Below are 13438 nucleotides of genomic sequence, written 5' to 3' on the forward strand. Positions count from 1 at the left end.
ATAGGAGCTTGAAATTTAAGCAATCTACAAAGTTAAGCAACATCTGGTGCGGTCGGGAGTAGGATGGGTGACTGCTAGTAGCTAAATCAAGCAAATTACCGTAAATTTGCTATGATGAATGTAATTTGACTCTGAAGTACGAACATCAGAGTAAATAAAGTTATTAACCACGTTGTTATTGAATATCAGTCGTTAAACTTTGTCGAAGGCCTTATGTTGTTTAGGTTGGCCTTTAACGCATATATTATTTCGATCCACATTTGGGCAGCTTGCTAAATTATGCCCCGAACAGAATTACCACAGTAATTACCACTTTAAATTCCAGTCCTCTTTCAAGTATAATAATCATACAACGTTATCTCAAGAATGCAGTCAGTAATAACACTGTAGTCGCTCTCAACGCTAAGCCGCAACGTTAACGCTAAATAGCTCTACATTTGGCAAGTCTTGTGCGAATTAGTGAGACGCTTCAGCACGCGCTTACACCGAACTCAACTATTACTTAGCACTAACTAAGTCTCCACTGAACTACGGATTATATTCGTATCTGTTCAGTTTGCAGGGCGTTGTGTCTTGTAGTATATAACTAATCTTGCAACGTATGCATGGTAACTTATTTTGTCGTAACTATGCCGTAAATATTTAAGGTATATCAAGTTTTAGAAGAGGACACTCGGCTATAATCGGGTAATTTCGGATTTACATTGTATGATCTACAAACAGTCCAATATCTATTAAGAGTGGTTATTACTTTTTTTCGTTTTAAATGAAACAATTATTTTTATTATTAGAATATCATCAAAAATGACACTCATCTATTTTAGAGCAGCTTGTTCAAGTATGTTTCAGGCCGAATTGCCATAGTAATTATCGCTTTAAATTTCAACACTCTCTATGAAGTATAATCATATAACGTTATCTCAAGAATGCAGTCAGTAATAACACTGTAGTCGCTCTCAACGCTAAGCCGCAACGTTAACGCTAAATAGCTCTACATTTGGCAAGTCTTGTGCGAATTAGTGAGATGCCTCAGCACGCGCTTACACCGAACTCAACTTTTACTTAGCACTAACTAAGTCTCAACTGAACTACGGATTATATTCGTATCTGCTCCGTTTGAAGAGTGTGGTGTCTTGTCGTGTCTAACTAAATCGTATCTGTATGGTTTGGTATTGTGGCTAACTTGGTTTTAAATATAAGGTAGGTGACATATGAGCGACAGTAAGTAATACACAAACGGCAGTCGGCTGTCGCTAGTGGTCGATTATGACAGGAGGTGACAGTCGGTGATGGTCGTTGTAAGCAGTGTATAACCGACAGCGACAAACTTTAGCGGTCGCAAGCGATTGTCGCCGCATATCGTCAGCGACTACTGTTGATCGTCAACGACGGTCGCCGCACGGACTGTCGTTCGTATATTATAACCCTAATACGTCAATAGCTTTGAATGAGAATCGGATATTGCTTAAATCGAATTAATTTTAGCGGTAACTGGTATACTTGATAATTTAATCTGAAATTAGAGGTTGGATGGTACTTGTATGAGACATTCAAAGGCTTCGAGGGCAGCAACCTATTTCCGATTAAGTTCAAGTATAGTATAGCGCTGTCAACCTGCGACAAATACTATCGGTGGTTATCGACTATCTGCTATCTTCGGATATGTGGATCACAATTTACGCTCAATATTTGTTAAGGCCTTTTTTGTTGCCTATACCCGCAAAGGGGCTTTAACTTAAGTATTTTATTTCTCGTTTTTGTTGCTAAACTTTAATTATATGTATCTAGGTTAGGTTAAAGATAAATAAAAGGCTTATTATTATTATTATTTGTTAAGAGATGTTAATTCCTATTTGTTGTTTTTATTTTGTTATCTTATGCATAAAACTCTCGTGTCACAATGTTAGTTACCGTACTCCTCCGAAACAGCTTTACCAATTTTCACCAAGTTTTATATGCATATTCAGTAGGTCTGAGAATCGCTCACTATCTATTTTTAATACCCCCAAGTGATAAGGGTTGTTCACCCTTAACATTTTTTTATTTATATGGCAACACAACGTTTGCCGGGTCAGCTAGTTACTATACATTATACACTTTAATGTGCAAGTGACTGCACTTTAGAAAAGTTGAACAACGATAGAAATTTTGATAGGTTTGAGTGGAAGAAACGCTCTACTAAAGTGAAATGTATAGTCCGCGCCAAACTGCTAGTCTGCTCAAAAGTTTTTGCGAGCGAGTGTACTCATACAATATGCTATGGCGACGCGATTCATTTCTATATTCAGAGCTGCTAGCATCTTTACGCGGATACCATTCTTCTTGTTACTTTTTAGTTTACTTGCTTATTAATCATATCATATTAAAAAGTACGTGATAAATTTAGTTGTGTACAAACCCAGCTACCATATCTTAGTAGCCCTTTTACTTGGCAAGTGTTGCTCGCCTTACCAAGTATGCTTTCAACACAAGCTTACAGATTCAACGATTACTTAGTATGAACTAAAACTTAAGTAGATTAACTCGGATAAGTATTTGGTTTTCATTACAAATTAGTATACTCGGGTTATATAACTAATTATTGACATTTTGACTTGTTATTTAGTGATAGTTGGAATGGTGATAGGATTAATTACTGATGATCGGAACATTCTGATTTAATGTAATTCTGATGAATAAATGATTAAACTATGTACATTACATGTACGAGTATGTACATTGTAAACAAAGAATATGTAATTATGTACATAACGTATTCCATGTTATTATTTGCCTTCTTAAACTTATTTATAGTCAAGTTATTCTAATTAAATATTGAAAAGTCGAATTGTAATTTCACAATATACAAAATATATTTATATACTGCGGAACATACTCTAAATATATACATTTATATACTGGCGGTTACTAAGCGGATTAGCGGTTAATCTGAGGTCAAGTAAAACGTGATTGACTGCCACTAATCTAGCAATTGGGTCGAGGTCGCACCACGAGGGATGAATTGGACGCGAGTGATCATTTGTCTGTACCCTTAGTATGAGTTTTTACGTTTTTACAAAAATGACTGTTTATGTATTTGTTTACGTATTTCCCATACTATTCCAATCAGTTTTAATATAAACCGCTAGAGGCGTTGACTGGAAATGCATGGGAAACTATGTAAACAAACAAGTAATTAATTAAAAAAATCAAAAACCCGACTGCACCAAAAAGGCTGAAGTAGAATTTCCAAAAGCAGTGAAATACGTATTTCATTATTTTTATCCAGAAAGCCAATACAAAGTTTCATAGTAGGTGTCTGCTTCAAAAACAAAACATGTTCAAACGATATTATATCCTATTTTATTTATCCTAGTGCTCATTTACGCTATATAAATAACCTATGTGTAAAATTCCAGCACGCTTAAGTTCAGCGGTTTCCATTTGCGTTGATCTCTGGCACAGCAACTCACTCATTTAGTCAGACAGTCATCTCGATGTGTACATATGTACTAGCTGACCTGGCAAACGTTGTGTTGCCAAATAAATAAAAAAATGTTAAGGGCGAACAACCCTTATCACTTAGGGGTAAAAAAATAGATAGTGGCCGATTCTCAGACCTACTGATTATGTATATAAAATTTGGTGAAAATCGGTGAAGCCGTTTCGGAGGAGTACGGTAACTAACACGAGAATTTTATATATGTATAAGATATATTATATAATGTATGAGTAATCTACTCTTAATTTTCTTTATTTCGACACCCTACTCGATAGGTTTGGTTATTTTTTTTTAAAACGTGTTACTATTTCGCGAGAAAAATTCACCATTTACGGTCTATAAAATATATAACTTTAGTAATTCAAAGTTTCGGTCATTATTTTACCTCGTCAGAGGTAGAATTTCATTATTTTTATCCAACAATTCTGATACAAAATTTCATAGTGTTTGCTTTAAAATTGACGGTTGTTCAAATGAACTTTTAACCCTTATTTAACCCTCTACGGGGTTGATTTTTCGGAGGGGGATAAATAAGTGCGTCCTTGTTCCTATCCAGAAAGCCAAATACAAAATTTTATAGCAGTTGCTTCAAAATTAAAGGATTTCAAAAAAACTGTTTTTCCCTATTTTACCCTCTTAAGGGTAGAATTTCCAAAAGGCCTTTCTTAGTACTTATTCACGCTATATAGAGAACCTATGTGCAAAATTTCAGAACTGTAAGGTCCTTAGTTTAGGCTGTACGTTGATTTCTGAAAAATGAAAAAGTCATTTAGTTAGTCAGTCAGTCAGTCACCTTGCTGTTTTATATATATACAAATATGTTTTTATAATCTCCGTTTAATTTCCTTTCATTTGATACCCTACTCGATAGGTTCGGTTAACTTTTTTTTTAAAACGTGTTACTATTTCGCGCCAGAAATCCGCCATTTTGTTTTTTTTTTACTAACACCTATCTAAGGACACTCGGGTCATTGAGACAAATATAATGACACCTTAACTGTTGAAATTCATCCAGCCGTTTGTAAGATCGGATCAAATAAAGAAAGACAAACATACAAGATACGCGCGAAAAACATAACCCTTCCTTGGCAGTCGGGTAATAACAAAACAGTCATGTTTGTAAACATTCATAATAAGGGCACTGATGATATTTTTACCGCGCTTTTATCGATGACAATACACGATTTAAAAAAATAATTCCCATTCTCCTCATCAGGACTGTCAGGAATCGGATTTTTTTTTAGCGATTTTAGCGTCATTTTTAGTTCTTAAACTGTAAGTTTATTTTACTGTCTTACTCCTGAAACGACTACTACTACTGCACCTGTTCAATATAAAGTATACAAGATGCCCAAGAAAAACTAAAAATATATTTAACGTTTTACCAAAACAAATTTCTAAATATAAGAGAACGACTCGTGAATATAAGTTACTACAGTATTGACGAATATCTTAATGATAAAATGAAATGTTGACATTATTGCTTAAATTTAAATTTCAAAAATATAATAATCCGTTACCGCCGACATCAAATTGCCTATTGTGATAATTACTTTTTATGACTTAGTCTAATTTATATAGTATTATAAAAAATTGTGACACAATTGTAAATAATATTTTATGAACAATATGTATATAATATAATATTAATAATTAATTATAATAACTCTAGAATGATATGTAATTATATTATATAAAAATTTCACGCCCTTATTATAACTTGCTTAAACGGAGAAGGAAAACATCGTGAGGAAACCTGCATGTCTGAGAAATCTGAAAAACTATGTCTATCAATACGCACTTGGCCAGTGCGGCGGACTACTGGCCTAATCCTTCTTATTCAGAGAGAAGACCCGAGACCAGCAGTGGGACAGTAATGGGTTAATGATGATGATGACTGACTGGACACGGTCTCCTCTGTTAGAGGGTTTTTTTTATAATTTAGGAGTAGCAGAGGAGCATGCAGTCCACCTGATGGTAAGTGGCTATTGCCGCCCATGGACATCTGTTATCAACCCCAGATAGGATTGGATATTCCTACCTGAGGTCGAGCACACATGCGCCGCTACCCCTGAGGACTAAGCTAGAACGCCTCGGAAAAGTCTGTCTCCCTTACCACACCCTTCAAAACGGAACACAGTAGCGCCTAACACTGCTGTTATTAGGTAGAAATAGGTGTAGCGGTGGTGCCGCTGGAGTCGAACCATAAAGGGTACTACCACCTTCAAAGGTGGGTCTTAGGTCATTGCCTACCGCGCTTGCCAAGTGCGAATTGCTAGTATTCACACAGGTACAATACAGGTCTGTGGTGATAGGCACGACTTGGTTATTCATATCAAATTACCATGGGGACATCTCTAGTTATATAATTAGTAGCCTGTACTTGTGGTTTTCGGTCAGAGGTTTTTATTTATCCCTAGGGAGCGGTATTTTTTCGGGATAAACGGTATCTTTTATCCCTGTATATCCGATTACGATCATTATAGTATGCTTAGTATGAGTTATTACGTTTTATAAAATTACTGTTTTTGTATTTGTTTTCGTATTCGCCCATACATTTCTAATCAGCGCCTAAAGGACTGGTATGGACTGGAAATACGTAAACAAATCCATAAACAGTCATTTTTGTAAAAACTTAAAAACTCATACTAAGGGTACAGATCAAATGCAATAATACAGTTACAATAAGGTTGTGTTTGCATTAATTCCCATTCAACTCAAAAGTCGCATCTGTTACAAATTTGTGCCCAATTTAACTGTTCGTTTGTTAAGTTAAATTTAATTAAAATCATCGACCCCTACAATTTACTCGTTAGCCGTAACGTCAACTTGGGCCAAGGGTTAATTACCCTAAGACAAATATTCGCTTTAGTTGGTGTTATCTGTATTTAATTTAAGTTCTCACTTAAATGTGAATAATATATTTACATTTTAGTTTAAATTTAGAACGCTTTAGTTACGGGTTAGGTTAGGTTTCGGGCGGTTAGAGCTCGAACCATCCAGCCAGCGATCCTGGGAAGGACGGCGGTATGTGTGGTCGCATACTGTGCACACTAGACGGTGTGGCAGGCGTCGTGATCATCACGGAGCCCGACGGGGCAACGCGTTAAGAGGACTCCGGTGGCATTCTTTTGGAGATCCCGGAGTCCTTAACGCAACGTCGAAGACGGCCACCGGGGGATGTTAGTGCGGTTAGAGTCTCACATAACCCAGTGTCGCTCCCACGTTACTGGGTGGCGGGTAAATATTCGCTTTAGTCAGTGTTTAGTTATCTGTATTTAATACAAGTTCTCACTTAAATATATTTAATGTAATTATATGTGACTTTAAATTTAGAACGTTTCTTTATTTTTAGAAATGTTCGTGTTCTATCCGGGCGGCAAATTTGGGAGGTCGAACCGACCTGGCAGCGACCTGGGGAAGGACGGTGGTCAGTGTGGTTCCATTCCGTCGTGCACACCAGACGGTGTGGCAAGCGTCATGCTCACCACGAAGCCCGACGGGGCAACGCGCTAAGAGGACTCCGGTTGCATTCTTTTGAAGATCGCGGAGTCCTTTACGTAGCGCCGAGGTCGGCCACCGAGGGTTTTACGGTAAACATCCCACTTAATCCTGTGTCGCTCCCAGGGTACCGGGTACCTTTGAAGATTTCTCCTAGTTAAAAAAGGCGTAACGTCATATTGGTCAGAGGATTACGTAAACTAGACAAATATTCGTTTTAGTCGGTGAAAGTTATCTTCATCCATCCATCCATCAGCCTTTACTGGTCCACTGCTGGACATAGGCCTCCCCTAGTCTGCGCCACTCCGACCGGTTGGGCCGTCTGCATCCAAAGTTATCTTAATTTCATATACTTAGAATTACAAGGAAAAATATAAATTCTTCTAATCTAGGTTCTATGTGACTTGAATTATCTGCTCCAATTTTAATCCCAAATTTCGTTTAACATTTTCATGAGGAAAGTCCAAATTGAAAACGACCAACCACATACTTATTTATAAGAGACATATATATATTTTAAAATTTCAATTCCAAAAATTCGGTTTCCTGTTCACCCCGCAACCTTTTGTAACGGTGTGTCGCTATTAACATTTCACGCCGCGGGCCACCGCTAATAGGATTGTGGGTCTGATTTACGCTAATTGTACCCAGATACTGAGGATTTTACTTCATTTTTAAGGAAAAAGATGCTAAGCTTTCAGGTGAAAAGAAGCCACCGTAAAAGTAATTTTTGAAATCAAAAATAATTAATTTAAAAGAGAAGTTTGATTCATTTTTTAGAGACATTTTATGGTAACATTTGTTTTATTAATAATTTTGCATATTATTAGCTTTACTTTGCATTTAATTCATGTTGAATAGTTATTTGTTGCAGTCATAGATAAGTATAGATATCTCACCGCCTTGTAATTGAAGGAAGCCACAAATGGCTGACACATTATGTATAATGGCTGACTGTTTTCTCATTATGTCTCCGACTGTTATGGTGTAGTTTACGCGGATCAATGCCAACATGTGCAGTTAAGTGGTGCAAGAATAACACGAAATCGACGAAATGCTCTAAAAATAAGTTTTATTTAATATTTTTAAAACACGAAAGTAGATGACAGTGACAATTGAAATTGTCAAAACTGGTTACATTTTCTTGTTAGGCACTCCTAATCTTTACTAATCTATAGTTGCAACATAAAAATAACATATTCAGGATTTCTTTCGATTAAGGTACAAAGTATTGCATTTAGACAATAACTGTAGCATGCATATGTTAATATAATAATTATAAAATAACGTATTACTTCTAAATTGTTTATTTTTATACATACACGCACGCACACACGCACGCACAAACACACACACGTACAACAATTGATACGGAGAGAGACAGAGAAGTGTCCACATGCACATGACAACAAAACATAAAGAACAAACTATAAACCATTTTATTTAGCAATTTGATACGTCAACACCGCACGTGAATTGATTAATTGGAAAACTGATGGATTAACGTGTCAAGTTTTACAAAATCGACATATGAATCAAACTTTAACCGCGTAATCATTTTATTGACAGTTTCCACCGCAGACGCCGACATATTGATGACGTTTGCATCAAATGTATTTTTTTTGCTCTATATTTTATTATTTTTAGGGTTCCGTAACCAAACCATAATTATAAAATAACGTTTTAGGTACTTCTAAATTGTTTATTTTTAATGCTCACATGCACGCACACAAGCACGCATGCACTCTTGCACGCATAAACGCACGCACACACGCACGCACGCATGCACGCCACACTTACAGACGCACACACACACACATACAAAAACTTTAACCGCGTAATCATTTATTGACAGTTTCCACCGCAGACGCCGACATATTGATGACGTTTGCATCAAATGTCGATTTTTTACTTTACATTTTATTATTTTAGAGTTCCGTATCCAGAGTGTTAAAACGAAACCCTAATAGGCTAAGCCTCTAAACCTCCGTCTGTCACAGGGCTCTATCTCTTGACACGTAATAGATGAGGTCTTGAAGATTTTACAGAGTACTAGCTGACTTCGGAAACGTTGTGTTGTCATATAAATAAAAAAATATTAAGAGTGAACAACCCTCATCACTTAGGGGTATGAAAAATAGTTAGTAGCTGATTCTCAGACCTACTGAACATGCATATAAAATTTGGAGAAAATCGGTAAAGCCGTTTCGGAGGAGTAGGGTAACTAACATTGTCACACGAGAATTTTATGTATAAGATGTTATACGTACTACGAGTATGTAGGTGCCGCTATGCGGTGGCCGCTATAATACAAATACTAAAAATAAAAAAGATTGAAAGTAAATGGCGGTCGCCATACAAAGAATTGCTATAATAATTATGTAGAAAATTTAAATCACAATCCATTTACTTCTATACTAAAAATAAAAACAAATAACATTTTGGGGTATGGAATCCTGCGTGTGTATTTGACTCGCGCTTGGCAATTTTATTTAGTTAAAATTTTTAAAACAAAATAAAAAATAGAATTTGATCTCTTGTTCGAACGAGCCGCTGTCTTCAAATTTGTTTCAGACACTTAATTGCAGTGTTTAAGTATTGTTATCTGCAATCCACTGTATGCTTTCTTTTATATCATTAAATATAAATAAGAAAATTAAATTTACTTATACATAAGTCAGTAGCTATAGATGCTATTAATGCCCGTTATTAATAATGCATCCAGTTCCAGTATCCAGTATTGCCTACATACGACACTTGCCAATTTCTTCATAGACACTGTATGATTTTTTTTATAATATAGGTGTGACGGGCGAGCATGCACTCCACCTGATGGTAAGTGGATGGTAATCAATCCCAGATAGGGTTAGATATTCCTCTACCTAAGGTCGGCCACAGATGCGCCGAGCACTCCTGAGGACAAATCTGGAACGCCTCGGAAAAGTCTGTCTTCCTTACCACACCCTTCAAACCAGAACACAGCAGCGCTTAACACTGCTGTTATTAGGCAGAAATAGGTGTGGCGGTGGTGCCGCCGGAGTCGAACCACAAAAGGTTCTACCACCTTTGTCAAAGATGTTTTGTAGGTAAAAATGGATAGATCAAATATTTGTATTTAATCAAAAGGTGTAAATATACACCTTTTGAGACATAACATGTCAACAGTCTTTGCATTTAACTATGTAATTGAATTTAATGTAACCGGTACTCTTTTCCGGACTCTATTAAGTGATTAAGTAATACAAGAGGATTACCGTACAGTAATACTTGGAACTCAACAAAGTGAGTTCAAGTTGAGTTAATGAGGTTATTCGTTGCACAATACGATGTACAATAAATTGTCCTATTTCAGTCTTGTAACAGCAATGGTAAGCGCTCCTGGATTCTGGATTGAAGTATGGTAAGGGCGTTCCAGCTTAGTCCTCAGGGGTAGCGGCGCAATGCCGACCTCAGGTAGGATTCTAATATTATCTGGGGCTTATTATAGATATCCCTGGGCAGTCACTTCCTATCAGGTGTACTTCATGCTTGTTACTACTCTCATATTTTAAAAAACAAGTTTTGATACTGGTTGCAAAATATAAAATTATGAAAAAATAAAATATAGATGTTTATATATATTATATTAAAACGACTATAAAGGCTATTATCTTCAATTGTTATTAAAAAAGGAACATCAAATAAATAAGTGAATTCTTCGCCATCTTTTTATCTTTAAAAACGGTGAAATAATTAATCTAGCATAATTTCAGAAAAAAATGTTCATAGCAACCAAAGAATGCATATAGAGAATTGATGAATAAAGTCGTTTAATAATTAATTAATGTTAGGTAATTATGTCAAAATGAAATAATCATGAAATAAAGTTAATTAAAAACAGTTACATCCCGAAAAACGACATTCTGTATTTTAATATTGCAACGCAATTGTCTAATTAATCTTATTGTAGTGTAATAAAATTCAAACTGAAATGATACTTATTCAAAATTGATCCATAAATAATTTGATTGCTAAATGCTCCTTTCTTATGTCGATCGAATTAAATAACACATTATTTAATTTTATTGAATTAATGGAGGAGTCACGTATCTTTTTCGCTTCAAACTCTAACTCAAATAGCGTTTATTCAAAAAAGATCCGTGCAGAAATACCTTTGAATGAAAGGGAAAGTATTGTGTACTACGCATAATCTACGGCAGAAACTCCACAAAAGATTTAAAATAATATAATTTAATACTTATTTTAGGATTAAATAAAATATTAATTTACTAATTTATATAAAATGTAAACACAAAAATCACGAAACCGAATTAATTATTCATAAAAAATCAACAATACTTACTTTTATCCGAAACAGCTCACATCACTAGCACTATAACCAAGCGTATATACACAGACACATCTAGTTAGACATTGATGGTGTAAACAAAATACATCGCGGATTGATCGGTCGACGAATCGGGCGACGGATCGTCGACACGTGTATTCACGACGCAAGCTGACGCCAATCTGGTACCCCGGCTTTCAACATAGCGAAATATACTGGTGTTTAAGTAAAGAAGAAACAGTAAGATAATAAGGGTGGCTTGGTCTTCGATCAATTCTGTTTACGCTAATACGAAATATTTCTACCATAGTCTACTCTGTGCATTTGTCATCAAAGTTTCTAATCGAAAGTGAATTTGACAGTACTGTATGATGTAACAAGTAAAAACCAATATTTCGGGCCGGCATAAAGCCATAAGATTGAGGTATTTTCTGTTAAAAGAGAAATACGTATGTGAAGCTCGCCCGAAAAGGACTCTAAGTAAATCAGACTAGAAAATGACAGTTTTTTTTATATATCCCAGTATTAGTTAATAACCAGCTCAGTACAGGCATCGTATTGAAAGTGTATTTTAAATTTACTTCAAATCTTATATGTCTCTATTCAAATACACATTAAATTTACAGATACGTTTAAACTGCATACCCTAGCGTAAATACGGGTCCAATAATACTGTTTTCATAATAATGCAGAACTTCATGATTCTATTGCTCTGCTATACGGTAATACTTTTGTTATAAAGCTTATCCTGACGAATATGTACATGAGTGTGTATGTGTGTGTTTTAAGGAAATAAGATGTAATTAGAGGGTGTTAGAAGCCTTTTGTGTCGTCTCACTTATTTCGAATAACAACACAGGCGAAGAACAGCAGGGTTTAAGAAGGGTGTGGTAAAGGATAAATACCTATTCAAGGCGTTCCAACTTAGTCCTCAAAACTAGCAACGCAACTGTAGCTGACCTGATGTAGTACGACTATCTAATTTGGAGTTGATTACAAATATTATTTATTAGCGGCAGTGGACATTTACCATACGGTGGTCTACACGCTCGTTTGCTATTCCTAACTTATAAAAATCGAGTTGTGAAGAATTACGGTAAAGTCGACATTTTTAATCTTGGACATCTGTAATGAACCCTAGATAGGATTAGATTCCGTCTGAGGTCGGCCACAGATGCGCCGTTACCCCTGAGCATTAAACTGGAATTAATCGGAAAAGTATGTCTGCCTTACCACACCCCCCAACCAGAATAAAGCAGCGCTTAACACAGCTGTTGTTAGGCAGAAATAGGTGTGGTGGTGGTGCCGCCGGAGTCGAAACACAAAGCATTCTAGCTCCTTCAGTAAGGACATAAGAGGCTATTTAGATTATTTTGATTTAGTTTCAACTTTACTTCACGCCAAACGCCAAAAAGACCTTCGACCGTAAACAATCAAGACATCTTATCTTACTATTCACTCTGCACTGTGGCGCTGTAGCGGTGTCTCCCGCTGAACATTTTTGTTAATACCTCACGTAGAATTATGCTAATGTACATTATACGTTTTACGTATCGCGTTTTTGTTATTATACTGTGTTGCGAAATTTCGTATTAAATGTTGGTTATATGAAATGGGTTAAGCGACTTTCGGTGACGCATAATTTTGTTTATTTTTTTTCGTTCGGTTAAAATTTCTTGCAAAAATGTACCTTGAAAACGAATAACTTATCTGTTTTACTTTTATATATTTGCACGTTGTGGTGAACCCATCTGTCCCATGTCTGGCATTCTTCTCTCAGTGAAAGGGGTTTAGCGATAGTCCTGCGCTGGCCAAGTGCAAACTTGTAGACTTCATCCCCTTTTCATAAGTTTTTGAAGTCTTAGGCTTGTAGGTTTTCTCATGGCGTTTTTGAGCAAATTAATAATTAATTAATTAATAAAATTAATAATTAATTTCTAGCAAATTGTAATTTCTAGCAAATTTCTAGCAAATTAGCAATTGCATTCTAGCAAATTAATTTGTAAAAAGCACGTAATTTTGAAAAATCAAATGTGCTTGCCTGGGCATCAAACTTTAGATCCCGATTGAGCGACCGAGTTTCAAAAACTTGTCTATCATTTCTACTTTAATTGTAGCTTGATCGATCA

General features: G+C 35.8%; 1 protein-coding gene across 1 annotated transcript in view; it reads right to left on the reverse strand.

Annotated features, from left to right (window-relative positions):
• LOC140754402 (uncharacterized) overlaps positions 1-11479 on the reverse strand; it is a 43188-nt gene extending 31709 nt beyond the window's left edge. The window contains exon 1 of the mRNA XM_073089407.1: positions 11325-11479. The gene's annotated coding sequence lies outside the window, so the exon portion shown is untranslated. The remainder of the gene's footprint in view (positions 1-11324) is intronic.
• Between the last annotated feature and the right edge of the window lie 1959 nt (positions 11480-13438).

This window comes from Epargyreus clarus, unplaced genomic scaffold, assembly GCF_041222505.1.
Source record: "Epargyreus clarus isolate Ecla_fem2 unplaced genomic scaffold, WU_Ecla_fem_2.2 ptg000029l, whole genome shotgun sequence".
NCBI classification, from domain to species: Eukaryota; Metazoa; Arthropoda; class Insecta; order Lepidoptera; family Hesperiidae; genus Epargyreus; species Epargyreus clarus.